Below are 19,486 nucleotides of genomic sequence, written 5' to 3'. Positions count from 1 at the left end.
TTCTTTCCCATCCCTGTTGAGTTAAAATTTAAAGTCCTACATAAGGAAGACCTGAAAGGAAGAGGAAGTAGGCAATTCCTCTGGAAGAATTGTGGGAAAGAAGGGAAGAGGGGAAGGAAACACACAAGCAGCCACAGGTCTATCCTCCACTCGGCTCACTAGCCAAGTGACATTTGAGAGTCTTGAGCTACTTGTAACAACTTGAGAGAGGTCAAGTCAAAGTAAAGCAGTGCAGTCAGGTGGAGGAGACACTGAGGTTCCACTTCCTGCATAGGGACAGATTACTGTGAGGGCAAACTGAACACAGCCACACCTACAAAACCGGCCAGGATGTTCATCAGGGGGAGACCACTACCATAAACTGAAGCAGCTCTAGAACAAAGCCTGCAGGGCAGCTGTGTTCAGGAGTTGCAGCCAGATGTTGGAGGGGCCTATGGTCCAGTAGGAGCCAAGGAGGAGCCTGGATCATCAGGGGGAAATGAAAAAGAACAAACCACGAGTTCATCATTTCCGAGTGTCAGCACTGGAGACTGATAGAGCACTACGCACTACAGGTAATGCCCCAGAGACAAGGACAAGGGACAGTGGGCACAAGATTAATAAATCTGCAAACCCCACCCAGCATAGCCACTACCCCATCTTGTAGAAGTGCTAGGAAAAAGGGCGAGATATTGAGAGATGTTTCCTAGAAAGTAATAGTTTTACTCAAAGATACTGTTTAAATTACAGATTCTACCTACTTTTAATCCAGATTGATTTAGGGGTTATTTTTTTTCCTGTTGAACAATGAGAAAAAAAATGAGCCTTATCAGAAAGTCCAGATCAGACACAAAATAAAGCTCAAATTTCTCTGTGCATCCAAGTTGTAACATAATTTGGGATTCCTCAAAAACATTTTCCTTTAGTGCTATCAAGACTTCCACTAAGATCCTCAATGTGGTATCAGTTCTAGGTCTTTGCTCATGTTCTCTATTCAGCACATGTACCACCCCTCACATTCAGCTCAAATTCCACTTTCACCTTTCTCTATTTTTTACCTCTGTCGTCTTTCTCTTCAGTGACCTCCTTGGACAAAAGTAACTTAAGGTTAGATTGGATTTTGGGATGACAAAGACCCCTTAATAACAAACAAAAAACATGAGGAGTTTTCCTGAGTCAGAGCCCTTACTTCATTCCTGGGGAAACGTGGAAGCTCCTGGGCCAGCCTGGGGGGACCCTCAGCAGCCCTGCGGCCCCTCACCATTGGTCCTGCTACCACACTCCGAGGCCAGACTACCCTCAACACACTGCGTGGTTCAGCCAGAAGCAATGACCAAAGAAAGCAGGAGGCCAAACACATCCAGTACACTCCAGGTCTGCAGAACCCATCTCACTACAATTACGGAAGATAACTACCACACATAACCAAACACAAACACCTCCCACCCTCTCCCTGCTAAAAACCAGAAAAATAATTTTCCAATGCTTAGCCAACATGCTTTGATATATATTCACTCATTAGTAATTATGAAATAACAGAATCCTATCATCAGAATTTTAAAAGTTTGACTTACATAGTAGAAAGTTTCACAACAGAGGGGCTGGGGTTGTGGCTCAGGGGTAGAATGCTTGCCTAGCACGTGCAAGGTCCTGGGTTCAATCCTCAGTGCCACATTTAAAAAATAGATTAAATAAAGGCATTGTGTCCAACTACAAATAAAAATAAATATTATTTTTTAAAAAAGAAAGTTTCACAACGGAGAAAATATATTATTTAAAACCCGAGTCAGTTGTCATTAACTCTTAGCTCTGTCAAATATCATCTTTATTTAATCCATAAATTCATTTTATCTGCTGCTCAGCAAAATAGGGTAAAAGAATAATGGGGAAAGTATTTTTGTCTCATTTTCTTCTCTCATATTTGTATGCAAAAAAATTTTTTTGATTGATAATGTAAAAGTATCTTTCAATTCCCAAATTTTTTTATAAATAATTTAAAATTATCTTCCAGTTCTCTATTATTGAGAAAAACAGTTACACAGACTTAGTTCAAGTCCAATACTTATTGTTGGCTGGATGATGTAAATTTCTAAAGTCTCGGGGTTTTTTGTTAATACTTAGAAAACAAGGATAAAGAGCTGGGGTTGGGCTCAGTGGTAGACCACTTGCCTAGCATGTGTGAAGCACTGGGTTCGATCCTCAGCATCACATATAAATAAATAAAGGTCCATTGACAACTAAAAAAAATTTTTTTGAAAAAGGAAAACAAGATAATAGTATTACTAATTATTAAAGCTACAATGACAAAAGGAACTGATATATTTATACCACACAGTACCATATCTAACATGATGCAAATGTGGTAAGTAAAGGGATCTTCCAGAAGGTACCATAGGAACACAGGGAGCAAACTTAATGATGGGTGATGATCAGTCATGAGATAATGACTCTAGGTTGAGAGGAGAAAGGAGGAGGTAAAGAATTCCAGGAACTTGAGTTGTTCCACGCACAGGGAAAAAGCTAGGAAGGCTGAGTCTCGGTCCCACAGGGCATATGAAGACAATTTTCAATTCCATGGCACTCAGCTGACCTCCCTTCTTACTATCACGTACCTCTCTGCTCTAGGTCTAAGTCTTTTCACACCCTCTGCCCGGTACACACTGTAAAATTCCTCCTACTCCTGCAAGCCTGCTCTAACTCATCTACCTACATCCACCTTCTCTTTGCTTGATTTCCTGTAAAGCTTCCAAAATGATGAAAAAAGTACTGCATTTGGCTGTACCGTGTTTTACATTGCTCTCAGTATACTTGTTTGCATACAAATCCTATTCACACAAGTTGTAATTCTTCAAGAGCAGCAATTATATGAAAAAATAAGAGTTAAAAAATACAGCCAATTAATTTTTAAATAATTGTTTTAGAGATTTAAAAAGGCATTTTTTTTTGGGGGGGGGGGATCCTCAACCCAGTTCAGAAGGCAAAATGTCCAAATTGGATCCTTTCCATTTTACAGCTGAAGACACCAAACTCCAAAGATGGAAAGGACCAGCCTGAAGTCACACTACTAATGAGTGGCAGAGGCAAACACAATAGCAGGCAGGACAAAGGCAACTCTCTCCTTCACAGCTGCCCCTTTACTTGAGAGGAGTGCTTGGCTCATATTAGGCTCATATTAGCAGTCCCTGACTTATGCACCAAAAGGTCGTTCACTAACCAAAGAAAATGGTAAAACAACTAAAAGACCTCAAAATATTTGTGCTTCCCACCACAAGTAAATATCTAAATAATCCTTAAAGAAAATGTCTATAATTGGGTTATTTACCAACCCCTGAAACAGCAGAAAAATAAATCATCTTCTACACACTCTTCAAACATAAACTCTGAACTAATTCAAAATCTCACATATGAATCTAAAAGCTCTTCTTGCACAAAGCATCTCTGATTATAAGTTTGTAAATCTTGCCAAAAGAGCAATTCCTGACTTAGTCTAACCTGTGAGGCCCTGATAATAGTCTGGAATTTCTTTCTGTAGACACAGCAATGAAAGAACATCTTTTGCTAACGAGGGCAAAGAGGCAAATGAGAGAAATATGGGGTCATCCTGCAGCCCCATTTAACCGAGAACAGATTTCAGCCACAAATATTACACTATTCTGATTGAATTCCATTTAGAAAAGTGATACTGAAACTCAAATGCACTCAAACAAGAGGGGAAATCACGAATTAAAAACCCAGTCATTTTAAATTACATGAAAATGCAATTCTTCTTTTAAAAAAAAAAAAAAAAAAAAAAAGAGCCTGAGGAAGTGTTCTCAATGAACTCTTCCCCTGGAGTCTGAAGAATGGGTCGGCATTACTACCCAGTGAAGTGGGTGTGAATTCTATTCAGCATGAAAAGATAGAATCTTTTCAGCCAACCAAGAGAAAAAGTCCTCATCTAGTATGAAGGGGGTTGGGGGAAGGGCTATACTCAAAAATTATACTCTGCTAGTACACTAAGAGCACCAGCATTGTTCTTCTTTTGTTTCAAACTGACTAGAAGGGAAAGCTTCAGGGGTCTCAGAGAAACACACACCTAAACACTCTGGGATGCTCAACGAGATGGTACAACACCACCAAGACACAGATAAACCAAATATCTTGCTGAGGCTACTGCTCCTCTTCTACTTTGCTCTCTGCATGCTGCTTTCTGGAAGAACAGTATGGATGAACAGATTCTCAGGACAAATTAATTAATCTATTTAAAACACAGCAATAGGTGGGAACTGCAGAAAAGAAGCCTTCAGAACCTATAATTCTGAGGACTGAGGGTAAATTCCACTCTGTACCTCTCAACCTCTCACACCGTCAACACCTCAGGTCATCAGCACCCTGATCACACACTCCGCTCTGCAGCACTGGCCTGACTGGTAGATGTCACAAATTACCACTGACGTCAGAGGCAGCTGAACCTGCCAAAGGTCTGTCAATAAGTAAAAACATAAGTGAAGGGTGCTCCTGCTTGGCTTCTGAGATAATGTCTGTGGGAACCAGAAAATACTTTGGGGAAGGCTTGTTATGATTTCATTTTGGTGTGTGTGGGGGGAGGGTTGTTTATTTTTTACTGGTGCATAATACTTACACAAAAGAGTGGGTTTCATGGTAGCATATTCTTCATGCACACAATATTCACTAATCAATTTCATTCTCTAGGACCTCCCACGCCCAATGTGGCGGTTCCATATCTGAGAGTGGGGCACCCTGTAGGACCATGGTAGGCGACTTTATGTCTCTTTATACTAAGGCATTCCAGAGCTGTGGGACACATTTAATTGAGAATGGTAGCAACCCCTTCTAAAACTCTCAACAGCCAACACCAATTTTTGCCAGAACTGCGTTCTCATGAGAAATTATTCCACAGCAGAGATGCTACTGTGTAATATAAACAATTTTAGGATTATAAACTCTTATCAAAGGAAGGGGAAATCAAAGTATATAACATACTCTGCTTAAGAGTGCTTATGCTGGCAATAGTCTGCCTGGATTTAAATACTTCCACCACTCATTAAATTTGATCCTACTTAAGAGATTAAAATTAGATAAATAAAGTAATAATCACAATCGCAATATGTGATAAACAAAATAACTGGTGCATCTTAAGTACCAAATAAAATGCTACCTATTATGATAAAGGAGCAATGCAATTATATAAGTAGAGCTATTTCCTAGCATCCGTTCAACAAACTCATCCTCTAACCACTGAGGAAGACAGTCAAATGGCTCAAGTATGGCTCTTTGGCAGCTGCATCAATGGTTCTGGGGTTTAAAGCTACTTGCTAGTTTATTCCATGACAGTGTTTTCCAAACATGCTTAAGAATAAGAATCATCTGGAACACATGTTAAAAAAATACAAATCCATGGGCTCCACCCCAACTTTACTCAATCAGAATGCCTTCAGAAAGGACTTAGAAATGTGCTTCTAATACCCAACCACACACACTACATCCAGGAAAGCCTTGTCATTAGGCAGATCTCGGGAACACTACGTAGTCCAGGCCCCTAGGACATGATCCCACTGCATTCTTAATTGCCAAGCACAAGCTGGGCCCAATTTTTGCCTCAATAGCTCCCAAACCCTTCAGTATTCATATTTAAAATGTAGTTAAATCATTCCTTTTGTAATAACACATCTACCACCATACGACTTCAGCTTACCCCAAGAGACACTTAAGGAATGAGTATGTATGTGTACACACACACACACATACACACACACACACTAATAAGTCCCCTTACCATTTTAAGTAAATCTCTATTCTGAAAATAAAGACTTCACTAAATTATATTTCTTACATACATCTCTCTTGAGTTCTGAGTACTCCTAAAGAAGGCAAAATATTTAAAACCTTCAACACAACACTATTAATATTTAAATAAACAAGCAGACCCTATTAATCCTGATACAATTACAGATCAGAAATTCAAAAATTACTTTGGAGGTGATTTCTGATGTTGCTTCCCTATAATCCACACAACTGTGATTGATACTGGAAATGTAATCAATGGAAATTTGGTGAAGCCTAACAAAGGCAGAGGAGCAAAACACAGGAACCGAGAACACATAAAGAACACCCTCTTCTGCCAAAACTTCTGTTACCTTAAAGTCTGCCTTTAAGGAGAAAAACAATGAAGAGATGTGTTTAAATGTCACTTATTCCATTTATTCAGTCCTGTCTTGACCTAAAACTTAACTTTTTGGTTATCCAGGCTACTCAAAAGCAGGATGAAGCCATAAACACTTGCCACAACTCTGCAATTTTACCAAACCTACTGTCCAACAGAATGGAGCCAAACTACTGTTACAAATACTACTGTTACAAACTACTGTTACAAATATACTGTTACAAGTATTACTAAGCACATCTGCAGATGAAGTGTGTTTTAGTTTTTATTTTTTATTTTTTGTGGGGCAGGGCCACACTGGGGATTCAACCCAGGGGCATTAGCCACGTTCCCAACCCTTTCTAGTTTTTATTTTGAGTCAGGGTCTCAATAAATTTCTTAGGGCCTAAATTGCAGAAGCTGTCCTCTAACTTAACCATCACATGCCTCAGCCTCCTGATTTACTGGGATTATAGGCACAAGCCACTACACCCAGCAAAATGGCATTTCTGAAGCCTCATGTAAACTTGCCTAATTTACTGACCACCTTCAAATATGCCAAGTAATAATAATACCATTTTTTAAAATGCCATAGGAGTATGACTGCACATATGGTATGACGCTACATCATATACAGAAAAATGGAAAGTTGTGCTGCAGTTGTATACAATGCATCAAAATGCATTCTGCTGTCACATATACCTAATTTAAATAAATAAATAAGAAAGAAGGAGAAAATCGATCTGTTAGGAAAAAGAAAGTCTCTTCACAGGCCTTTTTCCACTGCTTTTCATTTTAAATAATGTCATTGGGGATCTAGTGTTATTGTGTTATTATAATGTAATTTGAAGTGGGAAATATAGCAATAAGCCTACATTTTGAGGCTCAGTTTAGTTCAAGTATTATTGAGCACCATATTGTATAAGGTCCTAGGGATACAATTAAGATATCCACTCTCCTATGGAGTTCTTATAGTGCACTAGTAGGATAAAAAAAATAATAGTTTCAGGATGGAATAAAACCAGTAATAGATGTGCACATTTTTATCTAAGTACTTTCTGGTTCACAAATGTATTTATATGAAAGAATACTTATAGAAATGAGCATTTGCATTGTGGTATTTTTCTTGCAATTTGTTCATTATAAGGCAAAAACTACATGAAAAAGGAAATTTTAAAAGAATGCAGAGATAGACCAGTTCTTAGAACTATCCTCTTGACGTTTTCAACATTCATTTTCTATGAATGTTGGTAGAAGTTGAAGATTGTAGGTATTGTTTTTCTTACACTTGATTAAAGTAATATCTTTTTAGACCTCTCTTGGTGAGTCTCAGAGTATTTCATGCCTTAGATTACCGACAGTTATTTACAGTTTCAATTATAAATGATTAGGCTCTTTTACCTCAGGATTTTGTTAAACACTGAGATGACACCACCATTTTAGCTTTCATACCTAATAATGAGAAGACACTTTCACACCTTCAATTTATGTTAGACATAATGTTTCTAGTTAAAAAAAAAATCACTATAATTTTATCTGTTTATGATTACATATACTTTCTCCAAGTGTCATTAAAACATGGGTTAAGGTTACATTTATCATCACAAGATGATTATAAAACAGTGATTCAATGTCAAGCATGCAATCAAGATTTAACTTAATTGAATAATTGAACATCGACACCTTGTTACTTACATTTCAATTCAGTAGAAACTGTGCCTAGCAGTTTTCTACTGCGTTTATTAATATTTAGAAGGATGCCATGACTTTGAAAAGTAAAGACATTCACATGTTGCCATCATTATTCATGTATCCTATTAGATATCTTTGGAAATTAGAAAAAAATGAAAGAAGAAAAAATGTGTAAATACCTTTACAAAATTTCTTTTTTCTAAAATAAATAAATAAATAAAAACAAATGTGATAGGATGGGCTGGGGTTGGGGCCGGGGCTCAGTGGTAGAGCGCTCACCTGGCATGCTATGAGGCACTGGGTTCTATCCTCAGCACCACATAAAAATAAAATAAAGATACTGTGTCCACCTACAACTAAAAATACATATATTTTAAAAAATGTAATAGGAATCTACAAAACAAAATTCAAACAGCAAAGTCTGAGGCTATTCTACATCTCTGCAGTCATATTAATGTACCCAGGTATGGTATAATATTTTGCTTCCTTTAAATATTAACCTAGAGCTAAACTATTTTTGGAAATGAGTTTCAGTAAGACATTTGCTATACATCCTTCCATACAAAAGGTTATAACACATGTTCCCTTTTCTGGAACTATTTAAATAATGCCGTTGCTTCATGATAGTAATTATTTTATACAGAATCCATTGATTGATGTTTTGGGTAATTCTCAGGTAAGTTTTGTGTATCTATGGTTGTTTAATGAACATTATTTAAAGAAGAAAGTTGTTATTTTCAGGATGCTTTCATATCATTTCTGCTTCAAAATTCTTATGTAACTAGCTAAAAATTACATTTTTGCAGTATCTTCTCAATTAACCTAAAGAAGTCAGATGCAGTGGTACAATCTTGTAATTCCAGTGACTTGGGAAACTGATCCTTGGGAATCTGAGGCAGGAGAATTACAGTTTAAGGCCAGCTGAGGCAACTTAGCAAGATCCTGTCTCAAAATTAAAAATTTAAAGGGCTGAGGGTGTAGCTTAGTTGTAGAACACCCCTGGGTTCAATCCCCACTACCACAGGGTAGTAGGGAAATGAGTCAATTAACCTAAAGAATGTTTAATTGGAAAATTCAACTCTAACACAGCCAAGGACTGAAAAGCAAATTAAACAAAGCTACCAAAGCAATAAAAGATGTCAGATAACACATACACTGAGGCTGAGACACTTGAGTCTCTTGGCATCAGATTAAAACACTTATTTTGGGTATAAATCTGATTTTTTTTCCCCAAGGACTCAAAGCAGTAGAAGCAGCAAAAAGTAAGAGTGTGAGTGTGAGTGTGTGTGTGTGTACGCGTGTACACATGGGGCACAGGAGGGAGAGAAAGGGAGGTAATGAGATATGTACGTTGTATTTCAGAAAAAAAGAGGGTGATAAAAATGAAATAAAGAAGGGGACTCAGTATAGGCCAAAAACAAAAAGAGATACTGCAGCCATATATTAGCTGACAAAAATCAAAGCCACAAAACAGACAAAAGAACGGAGCCCCAAGAACACTCCGAGTAGGGACAAACTGGCACATGTACATCAGAGATCCTTATGAGAGTTTTTAAAGGTATATCCATAACAATGACTGAGTGAGTGATCAAGAGACTGAATTATCAACCTGTTGTATGAGGCAAGAAAATATACATTTAAAGCAATCTTATAAGTAATTAAAATTTAAATATTTAATGGTCAGAAAGGTAAAGCTGAATATCTGAAAAATTATCTTGATTTGAATATTCCATTATTTAAATATGACAGATAAACGAGGAACAACTTGGTTTGGGGTTCTTGAAGAATTTACACATCTTTTACAATAGATTGTAAATCACCTAAGTGCCAAGTAATGGAAGACTTAGGCCACTGATCAAAGGAGGAAAGGATAATTTAACAATATTGAGCAAACATGGGATTACAAAATGAAGCTTTATTCATTTCAGAAGATAAATGGGGGGTGGAGAAGAGTGGGGGAATTAGATTGAGGAGTGAGTGGGAGAAGAGAGAAAAAGGAGAGAGAAAGAGTAGGACAGTTAAATGTTAAAGAATCAAATTATTAAAACAGGTGAGACCTCTCCCAAGCTGATTTTGGTTAGCTCTTCCTACCATATTGACTTTGGAATAAAAGGCATTTCACAATACAAAACTGAAGTGGTGGCCAATAGGAAAAAAAAAAAGTGGAGAATGACGTCTATTTTATTTCTATTTATTGGCCTATGTTCACACTTTGTCAAATAAATTAATTCAGATAGCAAGTATCTTTGCAAGCCATTGGAAGACTCAACACGTACATGTTCATGTTTTAGAATTTCACAAGAGCACAACTGAAACAAAACTTCTCCCTAAGTAAATAAGTTTATAACTCTTTTAGGGCTATTTGTAGAAAAGGTAAAACATCACTCTAAAAATATGGATTTTTTTGTAACCATTCCTGGAAATGAAAATCCCAGATCTACTCCCCCCATCCAAAAACAAAAAAAATCTTCATGGTAATACTGAATAATAAAAAGATTTACTTGGGAAGGTAGATCTCAAAGTTGACAATTTCACAGTAAAACTATTTTAAAAAGCTCCTACAGGCAGTGCAAGAATGTCAGTCAAGGAATATTATAGAAAATTTCACAAAACAGAAGACAACCAAACTACTAATCAGCATTCATCATCAAGCATCTGTCTCATCAATGAGACCAAAAAAACAAAAAAGAAGAAAACCACCTAAACTAAAAAGTGCCTTGTATTTTTGCTTAAAAGTGACCAAGATTAAAACTAAAACTGCTCTAAAAATATCTCCTCACTTTTTTAAAAAGATGCCAAGATAAAAAAAAAATTTACTCTTTCTCAATAAATTCCAGGAAGATATAACTTTGGATTAAACAAACTGAAAGTGAAGAGACTGAATGCAGACAAGAGAAAACCACAGAATGCCCCGCACTCCCTTTACCAGCCCCTCTGCAGAAAGTCAGGTAGATCCAGGCCAGGGCTGGGCACAGAGAAAGAGGAAGAAAGCAGCAAAAATGGATCATCAGATATGGAAATCATAGGCCTGCTGTCTCCTCTTCCCACCTCCAGAACTCAAATACTCCACCCACCAATCCATCCCCAACACACAATAGTCATCTTCCAAAAACTGGCTAATCCACCATGTCACAACTGTAACAACTCACACCAGCTCAGCCTGGCACACATCAAGTATTTTATCCCACTTTTCCTTCAATCAAAATTAAGCACTGACCCCTCATACCCCAATATTTATTTATAAATTATACAGGACTAAGATACTACATATCATCTCCATAAAACAAATCTATAAAGGACAAGATAAGTATTTATAGAGGTTCTATTACTTCCTTCCTACACATCAATGAATAAGCATTTCATTTTGGAAATCACTAAATCTAAGACTTTAAACTTCAAGGTCAGGACTTTGCCACTCAAATCTCTTTTTTTTTTTTCCCCATTTCTCCTAAAATCTCAGTTTACCAAGCTGCTCCAGTACCTCACTAAAGGATAGCTTTTCCAATTTTAATAGCACCAAGGAGGCTGCTATGCTCCATCTGGAATAACATAGACCCCTCCCAGCCCAGGCAGCCGAGTTCAAGCTCCTCCTTCACAATACAGAAATGCTGAATGGCAGCACTGAAGCTCAGAACCCTGCTCTGAGGGGAACAAAGGATGAGCACCTTCTGTCTATTAGTCACTCCAGGGTGTTAACTTCCTCATGCTTCCAGGTTGTGCCTCCTGCAGAGCTCTGCTCCTCCATTTCTAAGGAAAACATTGCCATTCCTTTCAGGTGTTACCTGAGCACCCAAACTACTGCAACTCCTGCTCCAGTGCAGGTGACCAGAGCTGCCAACAGCAGGGCCCTCTTTTCCCCAGGAGAGAAGTGAGAGAAGATGAAGCAATGGCAGAAGCAGGCTCCCACAGGTGAGACAGGAGAAATCCGGGATCTGTGCTTACAAGGAAGGCACCAGCAGGTGTATCTCACATCTAGGGGGCACACAAATTGGAATCCACTTAACTTGATGAATTGTGACCTTATGAAATACAGACTTCCTGTGAGAAACAAGGATGCCCACCCCCTTCTCCAAGACAGGAGGTGCAAGTGTAATTTTCCATGGTGATAACTTGCACTTGCCTAAAAAGACATTCAGGAAAACAAGACACAATTATGCCTTTTGCATCTGGTCCTATAACTTTGTATTTATCATCTCCCTCCTCCATCTCCCATCTTGTATGACCAGCACCCAGACCTTTTCTCCCTAGGAGCCTGGGCCTGTAATTGCCCTGCCTTTGTCAAGCTAGACTTATTCACATTATCCCTTTGGTTACCACTAAGCAGAGAAACACCTGAGATGGCTCGGTGATCCCGGCTGGCCAGAGATTTCTCCCTATCCCCACTGTGCAATAGTAAGCTCAACTCCTTCTGGTGTTCAAGATTCATTGGTCTAGCCAACACTTCTTTCATGCCTATTGGGGCACCATCAAAAGCACACACATGGTAGTCACAACTCCCAGTCACAAGAATTCTTACTGCATCCTCTGGCTAAAGTATTCCTCACCCCACCCTCCAGGAATCAGGACCTGTGGGAGAGCCTATAATTTCAGAAACAAGAAACACAGAGCCTGCATGTGGATAACTAAGGCAGAGCACAGAAAGTAAACCCAGCTTCCACCCCTTGATGTCTTAATTCTTTTATTCTGTTAGCAATTCACATGTGGTACATTCAACTCCGCAGAATTGACCACAAGCTGCTGTCCTTACTGAACATTGCTTCCATTCCACAGGACACTCAACTCCTCTATCCAGATGCTTCCAGGTATTGGGAAACATGGTGAGACCCATGAAACCTGTAACCAGGAGCTCAAGTGTAAAATAGATTCAAGGAAACACCATGTGGGCTACCACACTGACATTATAGGGGAGGAAAAACCGCTTTTCCTTCTACTCCCCTGAGTTCTCAAGAAGCTGGGATCCTGTACCAAAAGACTAACAGGAGAAAAGAGCACAGATTTATTTTTCACATGGCTCAGGAGCCAATGCTTAAGGAACTGAAGAGGCATAGTCATTGCTAAACCTGAGCATTTTTGTGTTAGGCTTGGTGAGCAGTCAAAATTTGCACAAAAATGTGATAGGACAAGGTGAGCTATGTATAACAAACTGGGAGAATCAAACTAGTTTCCTCTCAACACCTTTACATCCCTCCATCTTCAGAGATAGGGATATTCTCCTCTGTTGGGGAGGTGGGGTCATCTAACACAAATGTCTTAAAACCTATTTGAAGAAAAAGGTGAGAAAGGTCAGAAAGTCACCCGGCCACTTCACAAATTCCTTCAGTTTAAAATGTTCAAGGTATCATATTTTGGGTAGTGTGTCCTGATATATTAGTTTATATATTAGGTAATCAGTGGATTACACTCTCAGAGGGTTTTGGATCTCTTTAGGCAAGGAAATTAAAACTTCTATCTGTTGTGTGTGTGTGTATGTGTGTATCAGTTCTGACAAAGAAACTAAATCGTCTCTTTCAAAGACATACAAGATAACTCATCTGCCATCAGGTGGCTGGCCAGAATCTACAAGAGTGGCATCATATCCAGGGTTCAGTGTCACTCCCAGCTGCTAGCAGGTTGGACATTCAGCCACAGGCTTAGCAGTGTACTCCTTGCTGCCTCAGTGAAGGGATGTACTGGGAAAGATAAGTGGTTAGTCCTCAAGTTTTAGAAACTGTACCCTTAATATTCCTTCCCACTAGTAATTTTGATCCATTCCTCAATAATATACCTAGAAAGTTCTGACAGTTTATGTGCTCGTGCCAGAATATTTAATCCAAAGGCACAGTTAGGTACCCAAACAATAAGGAATTTTCCCCATCACAGGCCTATATGCCACCCTTTATCATCCTCAAGATCTACTCCCACAAATGTTCCTACAACCCCTGAAAACATGTACTAGCCCTCAATTATTTTATGACATATAAGTCTAGTTCTCCCAGAGTGAGGAACATAAATCCCCAGTTAGCTAATGCTGAGGCCCTATAATAGGATAGTCAGTCTGGAAGTTGTGAGAAATAGGGTGGGTAATATTGAGAAGAATAAGCATCATCTTACAAAGCACCTCCAGGTAAGGTCACTGCATAGAATCCAAAAAAATAAAGTGCTATATTCCCCTAGTAAAAAGATTTAGGGAAATTTGAGAGTTCAGTATTATCAAGCACATCCGTCCAAATTTCCAGGTCTCATTTATGTTTTCACTACTAAAGTCCTGCCTTTAACATAAATGATCTGTCAAAATTGTATGTTTAGCCTAACTTTACAGTCTTTACATCCTCCTTATAATTATTATATTGAGACTGATTTTCAGCACAGTCTTCTACGTGCGTGCAGCAATGAAGTCTCTCTGAAAGCAATTACAGCAGCCTTCTGGCTTTCACAGTGTGCCCTAAGTTCATTACCAATTGCCCGGAGTCCATCTTTTCTTTTCTTAAAGCCTCTAATGCTGCCAAGCACCAAAATCCTCCTAGCTATTCATGCCCCTTTTTTAATCAGGTGCAGCAGCCACATGTCTTGCCTTTCACCCATACACCACACCAAATAATCATAGTTGAAAACTATAGTCACTGTGATGTCATTATCATTAGCTCCCTTACAACCAGCAGTAATCATGGCCTTCAGAGAAGAAAGCAATCCATTTATATAACCTCATCCTACATGTCTATTTTCTAGGAACATCATTAGTTAAAATTATTTTTGCCTAAATTCCCTAGAAATCAGATTTGAAACAAGTTATATGCCTTTTTTTTTTTTTTTTTTTTTTTTTTTTTTGGTGACTACCAGCAAGACAAAGTGAAAATAAAGAGGAGATGGGGCAGAACAGAAGGGAAAACAACTGTAAGGCAGAACAATTAACGATTAGCTTTAACCTTACAAGAAAACATGGTTGATTTCAAGCCACAAAGAATATCTCCATAAAATCTAAGTGGAGATGGTTATCTCCCAGCTCCTTCCTATCCCCCACCACCCACTGGTCAGTTTTTATGCCACAGCATGACAACTTCCTGGAATTACAATGTTATTTCATCTGATTCCTCTAAGCAGAGGCAGGGTAAGTTTGAGGTTCTGGAGGTCCAGATGGGTCAGACCTCAACTTAGATTTGCAGTGGCTTCTACCCCAGAGATCATATGAAAGATGCACCAGGGCTGGGGTTGTGGCTTAGCGGTAGAGCACTTGCATAGCACATGTAAGGCACTGGGTTTGATCCTTAGAAACACATTAAAATAAAATAAAGGTTATTGTGTCCACCTACAACTAAAAAACATATTTAAAAAAAAAAAAAGAAAGAAAGAAAGATGCATCAAAGCTTATAGGAGGAAGCTAGGATGACCTCTGGCTTCAAAGATAAAGTTACAGTGAAAACGTACAGGGCTTTACAATCATGATGTCCTGAGCTTCTGCTGGGACTACTCTACAAAGGAAGTATAATAAGCAACTGAGTTCTAAGGACAAAGAATGAATCTGAGGATAGAGAAAAACTGAACCAAATATAAATTCTATGGCAGTATATACTAAAATTTAGGCAAAAGAAAAAAATCCTGGGGGCAAACACTTTGAAAACTCAGGTTAAAGAGAAAAAGAAGTCCTGAAAACCACTCTAACAAATCAACCTAATCAGTAACTTAAAACTAATCCCACATGTTCAGATAAATTTACAAAATTCTATCAAACTTTCAAAGAACATGATATTCTAATCTTACATAAATTCATCCAAAAAATGGAAAAGTAAACTACATTCCCCCACCTCATTCATTAGGTTAAAGCACCTGATTCCTAAGTCTCTCATGGAAATTAGGAAACAAGAAAATTAAAAGCTAATTACACAAAATCCACTTCTGCAACAGCAGTATAAGGACTTCCACTGACCCACTCCCTAGCCAAAGCAACAATAATGAGTAAAATTTTTAAAAAATAAACACTTAAAAAGCCTCTGGAAATTATCATAAGATCATTAGGCAAAGCAAGAAGCACTCACACAGAAAAAACACTAACTTGGTAAGACCAGTGAATCTGTGGTCCTCTAGCCACAATCCACCACACCTACCCTACCCCACAGCTTAACCTGAGGGAAACTTCACTCCCTGTCAATGTGGCAAAGACAACGTGGATCCTTCTTTCTTTAGCTCTCCTACCCAGGGTAAACTCTCTTGCTAGGTAGGAGAGGCACCCATATTTCTCTTATTTTTAATTCTGAGTTGCAATGGCTAAATTCCTGGTGAGCACAGCCAAGAGATAACAGAGGAAGCTCTGCTAAAACCACTATCACCCCAAGGTAACTTGTGCACATGCCCAAGGCTGCATCCTCTGAGACATGACACCAAAGACTTCACCTTGCTGAAAGAAAATAACTGAAACAGTCAAGTCACTGAACAAATAAGCAAATAACAAAAATAAGTACCAGGGACAGGAGGAATTGGATCCAAATTTGCTGCAATATGTTCCCTAAAAGGTCCAAGTCCCAACAAAAATTTTTTAAACATAGAAAGAGTAAAGTGTGACCCTTACACAAGGGAAAAAAAAAAAGCAGCACCAAAAACTACCTGTGGGATAGCCTGGAGTTTACCAAGTAGCCACTATAAACATGTTCAAACAATGAAAGGAAGTCACTCTTAAATGAAAGATGTTGTGATGACAAGGTCTTATCACCTAGGGACTATCAGAGAAGAGAGGAACTATTTTAAAATGGAAATTCTGGAGATAAAAACATAGTAAAGGATATAAGAAACGGGTTTTCCTTTATTTTTTTGAACTGCAAAAGAAAATAAACTAGAAGAAGGTCAACAGATTATACAGCCTAAAGAGCAGGTTTTAATAATGAAGAAAAATAAGCAGAGGTGGAACACCATACACCACACATTCCAAATGGGACGACCAAAAAGACAGGAGAGGGAAAAAGAAACAAAAATAAATTTGGAATGCATTCTACTGTCATGTATAACTAATTAAAACAAATTTTAAAATAAAAAAAAAAGAAATTTGAAAGAAATAAATGCTGCAATACTAATTAAAAACAATAATCCAGGAAGCTCTCAGTTCTAGCAAAATATACACAGAGATCCACACCCAGATACATCATACTAAAATTACTAAAAGACAAAAATATGCATTAACAGTTGAATTATTTCTCATCAGAAATGACAGAAGCCAGAAGGCACTGAATTTATAATACTAAAAAAAAAAATCTAAAAGAAAAAGAACTGTCGACCATGAATCTCATAACCATCAAAGTTATCTTTCAAAAATAAGATTTAAGTTCCAGGTGGGGTGGGACACACCTGTAATCCCAACAACTTTAGAGGCTGAGGCAGAAGGATCACCAGTTCGTGGCCAGCCTCAGCAAGTTATAAAGGCCCTGAGCAAAGCAAGAAGAAAGAAATGAGAAAAGAATGAATGCATGAATGCATGAGAAAACATTAAAGGACCACCAAATTGGTAAAAAAGCAACAGGAAAGCAATGTGTCATCACATATGAAAGTTTTCATATAAGTATTCCGAAGTATTCCAACATATGAAAGAATGCATGAGAAAACATTAAAGGACCACCAAATTGGTAAAAAGCAACAGGCTCCAAGTGTACAATGTCAAGTGGTTTGTTTGTTTTCTCTTTTTATTTTCTCTAAAAAATAAAAAGGGCTGGAGATGTGGCTCAGTTGTTAAATACCCACAAGATCAATTCTCTGTACAAAAAAAAAAAAAAAAAAAAGGATAAAAATCCAGGTATAAACTTTATTACCAAGGATTAAGCAACCTTTTGGTCAATATGATATGATGATATGTGATGGTTAATCTAGACTGCCAACTTGACTAGATTAAGAGACACCTAGAAAAAAATTGGTAAAGTTGCCAGGCCCAGTGGAGCACACCTATAATGCCAGTGACTCACAGAGCTGAGACAGGAGGATAAAAAGTTCAAGACCAGCCTCAACAACTTAGCAAGATCCTATCTCAAAAATTTTTTTTAAAGTAAAAGGACTAGAAATGTGGCTCAGTGGTAAAGCACCTGTGGATTCAATTCCCAGTACCAAAAAAGGGAAAGAAAATTGGAAATCGGTAAAGCACATTTCTAGGGGTGTCTTAAGAGGGTGTTTCCGGAGACACTAGTCTATGGGTCAGTGAACTGAGTGAGACGACCTGCCTGGAATGTAGTCAGCATCATCCAATACTCTGGAGGGCCAGAAAGAACAAAAAGCAGAAGGGAGAAGGTCATGTATGTACATATTTAATCCTTCTTGAGAAGCAACACTTTATTGCTGCTGCCATTGCTAGTGAACATCAGCCTTTAGATTCTCTAGCCTTTAAATATGGACTTGTGCCAGCAACTCACCTGGGGGCTTCCAGACTTTCAGTCATGAATGGAGGCTACATCATTGATAAATGGTTTCCAGCTTGTTGGACTGGGCAGCTACTGGTTTCCCCAACTCTCTCAGTTGCAGACTGCCATGTGGGAATATTCAGCCTCTGATCATGTAAGCCAAGCTAATAAATTCCCTCTTATAATTATAAATATTTTATTGGTCCTGTTCTTCAGGAGAACCCTAATACATGATACAAACATGATATCAAAGTATAAATAACAGAAAAAAATAGATGAGGTGAGCATTGTTGAAATTCAAAATGAGTCTGCTTCCAAAGACGACATTAAGAAAATAAAACAATCCAGAGAATGGGAGAACTTATTTGCAAATCATGTATCTGAAATGTAACTTAAATTTAGAATATATAAAGAACATTTATAATTCTATAATGAAAAACGTTTTTTATTGTTCTAGATAGTTACATATGACAGTAGAATGCATTTTGATATATCATACATAAAAGGAGCATAACTTCACATTATTCTGGTCGTGCATGATGTATTATTACACTGGTCATGTAATCATATATGCATAATTCTACTATCATTCCTGTCCCCTTACCCCCTCCTCTCTGTACACTCCCCTCCACCCAATCTGAAGTACCTCTTTTCTTCCCTAGCACTCCTGCTTATTGTGAATTAGTATCTGAATATCAGAGAAAATATTTGGCCTTTGGTTCTTTGGGAATGGCTTATTTCACTTAGCATAATATTCTCCAGTTCCATCCATTTACCATCAAGTGCCATAATTTCATTCTTCTTTAAGGCTAAATAATTGTGTATATATACCACATTTTCTTTATCAATTCATCTGTTGAAGGGCAACTAAGTTGCCCTTCAGTGTAGTGTTGATTTACATTTCTCTAATTGCTAGAGATGAATAACCCAGTTTTTAAAATAAGCAAAGGATCTGAATAGACATTTCTCCAGATAAGTCATATTAATGGCCAATAAACACATGAAAAGATTCTTGACAACATTAGACATCAGGAAGATGAAAGTCAGTATCATAAAAAACTACAGATTTTCCTATATCTTGAGTATATTCCTGTAAATTTAATGAAATTATTTATCAGTGGTAATGATCAGTATTTGTAAGAAGCAAAAACTATTTTTTTTCTTTTTTTATAGCAATGGAGTTTTATCCAGTCATAAAGAGTGAAATTATGTCATTTTCAGGAAAATGGTTAGAACTGAACAGCATTATATTAAGCAAAATAAGCCAGACTGAGAAATTTGAGGGGAATATGGTTTCTCTCATAGGTAGAAGTTAGAAAAAGCAGAG

This window comes from Marmota marmota, unplaced genomic scaffold (assembly GCF_001458135.2).
Source record: "Marmota marmota marmota unplaced genomic scaffold, marMar, whole genome shotgun sequence".
NCBI lineage: Eukaryota > Metazoa > Chordata > Mammalia > Rodentia > Sciuridae > Marmota > Marmota marmota.
This window is presented reverse-complemented; position numbering follows the sequence as displayed.